The sequence below is a fragment of the Lytechinus variegatus genome, chromosome 8 (assembly GCF_018143015.1).
Source record: "Lytechinus variegatus isolate NC3 chromosome 8, Lvar_3.0, whole genome shotgun sequence".
Taxonomy (NCBI): domain Eukaryota; kingdom Metazoa; phylum Echinodermata; class Echinoidea; order Temnopleuroida; family Toxopneustidae; genus Lytechinus; species Lytechinus variegatus.
This window is the reverse complement of record NC_054747.1, coordinates 8321652-8328082: the sequence shown is the minus strand read 5'-3', so window position 1 is coordinate 8328082 and position 6431 is coordinate 8321652.

The window sequence follows — 6431 nt, the reverse complement described above, 5'->3', positions numbered from 1 at the left end:
GAGAACCTTCTTTGTTTTGAGTAAGTCCAATAGCAAGTTGAACACAATCAGGAAGAGCACCACTGACAGAGGGCATCCTTGGAACAGACCAATTTGGTACATGAACAACTCGGTTGTCCACTCCTGTGTGCGTATCCGGACAAAAAGCTCGTCATAATACTTGTGAATTACCTCCAAGATGTCTGGTGGGACATGGTTTTTTTACCATTCCTGTGCAAATTGGATCAAGTTGTGTGCTACAGATCCATATGCATTTGCTAAGTCTAGTCAGGAAACCACAATCTCCTTTTTTCTCTGTTTGGCATCAAGGAGATTTTCCATTAGCGTTTGCGTATGTTCGACACATCCAGCTATTCCAGGTAGAAATCCCTTTTGGATAGCTTGGTCTATGTATTTATTTTCTATCATAAAGGTGAGTAGACGGTTGGCCAGAAACCGGAAAAATATCTTTCCACTGACGTTGGTTGAGGTGATGTTTCTAAACAGTACACATTCTGCATTTCGTAGAAATAATTCCCCTCCCCGTACACCCATGCATCATGAACAGTAAGGTCTTATGATTGCTTCTTCCAAAACAACTTTCTCTAACTGCCCCCCATTTCCTGCCTCTTCTCTCTCTCTCTCAGAAACTGACACACACAAATATATACATAAAGGCAAACAATTCTCCTGTCATTTTACTTACTTTCCCACTCTTATCCTTATTTCTTTTGAAGAATATTTTAACTGCTGTTTGTTCTCATGATGTCACAGTAGTATCATCACATTTGAGTACAGAGTGCAACATTTTGTGCCATTTGTGCATAAAAATTTTTGGTAGCAATATATCATCACAAATTGGTGATTAATAAATGAAAATGACAGAAATGAAATGATCAGATAATTCAATTCAAAATTAACGTGTTTATTAAGAAATCAATTTTCTAAAACATTGAAAATCACATAATAATAATTAAAGTCTACAAGCATTAAATTAGATTAAAAAATAAAGGATTGTGTACATTTTTATACACTTAAGTCAAAATATACAATTTTTATTAAAACTTCATTCAAAAAATGTCGATGAGCCTAATAGTTAATATGAGGGATGCATCCAGGATTTCATAAAAATCTGTGATATTCTGTTTATTTTTTCCACAAAAATTTGTCACTAAAAAAAGCGGGTAAATTCCTTCCAAATTTGCTGACAAGAAATATTCTACGAATGTTAGAGCACTGCACATAAAAAAAGGGAGGGGGATGGTTCCAGAATCTCCCTAAAGAGTGCCTTTCCCAGTCAATACATTAGTTAATCATTCACAAAATTCGATATTGTCTACTGTCACTGTGGCTATAATTCAATCATTTTTTTTTAGATATACTAGTTTATTCATATATTTTTGCAGAGGTAATCCATGTCAAAACTTTTTAAAAAGTAAGATAACAATAAATGCAATTTAATATCCCCACATAATTATTCAGCCATTATATGAAGACTTGCAATTATGGTAACTTTGTCCAAGCCCATTGCAGCTACCATAAAGACCTCATTTCTTGCTTATCCCTGTGGCCATGGTAATTGTCATAGTGACAAGATAACAATAGTAATAACTAACTAATCCTCTGATCACCTTTATTAACATTTATCTATGCATGATTTTAATTTCAAAATATACATATTTGTTTTGTATACAATAGGCCTTTAAACTGGAATAAAATTTAATTTCACGAAAACTTCTAAGAACTAGTAGAAGTATTAAATATTAATAAAATGTGATACATTTGCGCATTGGAAAAAAATATTTCTTACTTGTATTTTGTGTGAAATTTTGTATACTTTAATGTCATTGTCCGCTGATGAACCTGAACTTGTACTGCACTTTTTTCTACAGATATGCACTTTAAAGAACATTCAATGCTTTGTTGATATATCTATTCAAATTGATTTGAAGTAACTACTTATTAACTTGGGCTTTATATTTCTTCCGTCTTGGTACTTGTTGTGATACCGGTACTAAAACAGCTTGGGCAGTGGGAAACCTGCATTATAAAAAATAGAGAGAGAACAACATGAGCTGCTGATGTAAATTATTCTTACTCATCTAGTCCACTTTTATTAAGATTTAAACTCTATTTAATGCTTTAGTCACTTTTGTCCTACATCCAGATAAATTGATATATCAATTTACAGTATGTTTTGATAATAAAGAGTGCAAATTAATTCAAATATTTATCAGATGATAACTGTTAATATTATGTTTTTTTAAGTACATGTACATAGACAGAAGGTATGGTCGGTGAAAATGGAAATACTGGTGAATCTGAATTCAAGCAAATATTAACAATGGAGTTTTAATTTTACGTTATATCTTATCTTGATTCCCCCCCCCCCCCGAGGGAATATTTATTTATTTAGACTATTTTGGGGGGGTGATGAGCTTAGATACAGCCTGTATTATTATTAAAACAAGCATACCTTGCAATTTTCCAATTCAGATGTCCTGTTCCTCATTAGAATGTAACTTACACTTGCTGATCTGCATGGTTCTCAATTTTGTCCCTCTGACCGGGTATGAACTGCTAAGATCTTGGTCCTCTTGGATCTGCAATATTTTTTTACAGTTTGAGAGTATTAGAGGAGATAAATAAGACTACTCTTCTTAAACAATATTTTCAAAAAATTCCAGCTGCCCATATCATTGGCGTATGAATATTCCAAACTAAATTATCTGGTCTAAAAATTTCATTCTCTCTCCATCATAAAGTTTCACAGAGTACCAGGTACTGTTTATTAAAGTAAAATGATTCTAACCACATATTGCTCCAGCTGTATAGCTGAATCAGGACCTGGTCTATGATGGTCCTGTATGTAACTAAAGAATCACATCACATTTGATTGAAGTAAACACTAAGAACGTTTTCAGAATACCACCCCAGGCCAGGCCCAGGTTAATCTGTTCAAATGGAAACTTGATTTTCGTCCAAGTCATTTCATTCAAATCTAACACTAAATCAATTGGATTTCATTCACGATTACTCTGAAGTAAAATGTTTCGGAATAAAAGAAGCTGCTGAGTGCTGAGAATTATACTTATTCATATGAAGATGAAATAGCGTGGACGGACTAGGCCTAAACTTCGACTTTCAAGCTTGAAGTTTTGGCCTAGTCCATCCCAGCTATTTTCATACCCCATGGCTACATCGACAGTCTCGCTAGCCGGCGAGCACCGGCGATATCAAGGCCGGATCTCGCTCTGACCAAAATCGACAGTTTGTCGTTACTAACAGAAGGTCGGAAACAAGTCCACATCTACCCCTGATAAAGGACAATAAAAATTAAATACAGGTTTACTTTTTTCATACATGAAGCATTCCGATGAAGGTCTAGATCTACGACAAATGGTAAGTTAGACCTATTTTTTGAGAAACTCACTGACAGATAGATGATTTATTTGGAAGTCAGGCAAAAGAAATGGGAGTGTATGGAAATGGTCGAAATGGTTTACGTGTAAAGTAATACGGGATGGGCCCGGAACCCCGGCAAACACATCACCATTGCAAGTGAGATCAAAACTTGAAAATGAACTTAACTTACTTTTATTCTTATGGAATGTCATAAGAATAATATTGATGTTCCCTCCAAGATTTTCTGCTCCAATGAAGTTCATTCAGAAATCACGATTTCGAACATCAATTCTATACACAGATGATTAGTCGAGCTATTTCGTTGTAGAAACTGGAAATTCGCAGAGTCCAAAAGAACAACACTTCGCACAGATCTCGTGGGGAATTGTGGGAAGGAAAAAACGTGTTTAATTCATAATATATGAATAAAACATTAGCGTCTTAGCCAATCATAAAAGTGCATTTTGCGTAATTTGACGTCATTCTCATAAATTTAACATTGACCCTCCAAAATCAACCTTCAATTTCTCCGCCGGCAGCCATGTTGGCTCTGTACAAAACCTATGGGAAAAGAAAACGCGCGAAAAGAGTTCCCTCTCTAGCTCCCTTCGGGAGCTTACGTGTACGTAAGATCGTATCTCTGTGAATTATCTGTTGCCCGGTGAGGTCGATTGACCGTCGATTCCATGAACCTAAAATAATATAAACAAAATTAAGATTGATAGAGTATAATTTCAATGGCTTACCAGTGTTCACCCCTCTTGCCGAAAAGTGTAGAGTCTATAATTGTAAAATCATTTCAGGCAAAAACTCTCCTCAGTGACGATAGTACAAGTGTGGTGTTATACTCTGAGTTTTGACCCCAGTCTTCACAGCTTGGTCCGGGGGGGGGGGGGGGACTCAGTATATAATGCATAGTGGGTATGTGCCGCGGAGGGAACCCCCACTTTTACACTCAAATTTCCGTTCCAAGGCTTAGCATTTTTGTCTTATTGAGAAGAAGAACAAAGAAAACCGCTCCAAGATGTAGCATTTTCTTCTTATCGAGAAAAAAAGCTGAAAGAAATCCGCTCCAAAGCTTGGCATATTTTTCGTTACGCCGTTTCGATCGCACTGATCTGCTACGATGAGCTGCAATTTTGGTTAAAAGCGGCCGGCGCAGAGCGCTGTCCTACCATCGCCTCAGCTCTCCGCGAGCACACCCGGCGGAGGCCGCGCTAGCTGCATCATGCACACATGACCGTTCCATAGGGATGCATATTTACTCACACGCTGGCGATCCGTTCCAAGGACCCCCGTTTTCACAAACATTTGTAGTTCCAAAGCCCGTTCCGAGCACCCTCCTTTTTACAATAAGCCCGCTCCAAGGCCCCCGTTTTTTGTCTCGGCCGCGGCACACCCCCACCATTTTTTGGTCGAGTGCCCCCCCCCCGGAGCTTGGTAAGATTGATATTATTTTTGTTCATTAAATAATTACTTTGATGTACTGATTGCATTCTAGATTTCACTAAGTTGATTCGCACAGTTGTGAAAGAACGGTTCTAAGTTGCTTATTATCATGATGGTTCGTTTTCCTTTTTATTGAGACCTAGATTTATTTGTCTTAATCCCATACACCAGCTTAAGTAGAAAAAAACTTAGAATTTAAAGTTGTTTTGAGCACTTATTACTATCGAAGTGCAAGTAGAACGTGCGTTATGCTGTAAGAATAACGTAAAGAAATCCATTAATAGCACAGCGAAGTATAAAGAAAATTATCTCACCCGACAGGTACAACAGAGAACTTTTTGCTGAAACTATCATGAAATACACTTTTTAGTTTAAAATGGGAACAACACGCTTGATCAAATACCAACTATTTGAGATTGCTCATTATGAAGGATATTCAAATAACACAGAAGTCTGCTTTGAAAAAAAAAATGATTACTTTTGTGAAGGAGCAGTTATGTATTACCAGGGAATGAGATACATATTCAAGCATCTAGAATGATAAGACAATGTGTGTACAGATGCAATGCAGGTGGAGTATCCATATTTTATACACAGCAATGGAGAATGGCTCAAGGCTCCTGTGCTTACGAAGGAGGTTGTAAGACTGTTGATACAGGGCATACCTAGAACATCTAATCAGGAACCCACTGTTGGCCGTCCTACTAAGGACTGGCAATTGCTGTCGAAAAGATCTAAACAGAGAAAGGCTTATGGTCTACTAGGTGAAACAGATCCCCGGAAAGGAAAGGGAAGAAGCCATCACTTAATTTGTTGAGAGTCTAGAAGATGATGAACAGCTCTCATGTAAGCTAGTTTGTAAATGTGGCTTTGATGGATCATCTGGCCAAAGTGAATATAAACAGAAATTCACTTCTACAGATCAATCTGATTAGAGGCTATTATGCACAACGATAGTCCGATTATAGCTGCTAATGGCCGTGGATTAAGGGCGATTCCAGTACCATCTTCAACCAGATTTTGCCTCCCAATTCATTTCCAGTTCAATAAAAAAACAACTGAATTATCTCAGGAGAACAGAGCAATTACTGAAGAAATAAGAAGTTGCAACCAATGGATGTTGCTTTGGATATTAAATACGAAGTGGAAACAGATCTCAACAGGAAGGCCGACCTCCAAGTAACATGACCTACATCTCACCATGGTAGACCAAAAGGTGATAAACGCACTGACGGAGACAAAGTCATCCATGAGATGCCATGTTTGTGGGGGCAACCCAAAAACAATTCAACAACATCAAAGAGCTACCAAGCACAGATGAAGAGTCCTACAAGTATGGCCTATCTCCACTTCACAAATGGATAAGATGTTTTGAGATGTTGATCCACATCGCATATAGAATTCCAATCACAAAGTGGCAAGCAACATCAGATGAGAAGAGAGTGGTTGCTGACAAGAAAAAAACAAATCCATTTTTTATAGACTCTTCAAAACTGTCCCGTTTTTTTATACGCACTGTATATCTATAATCTTTGAAAGATTACCTCTAAAATGACCTTAAATGACCTTTGACTTTGGTCATGTGACCTGAAACTCGC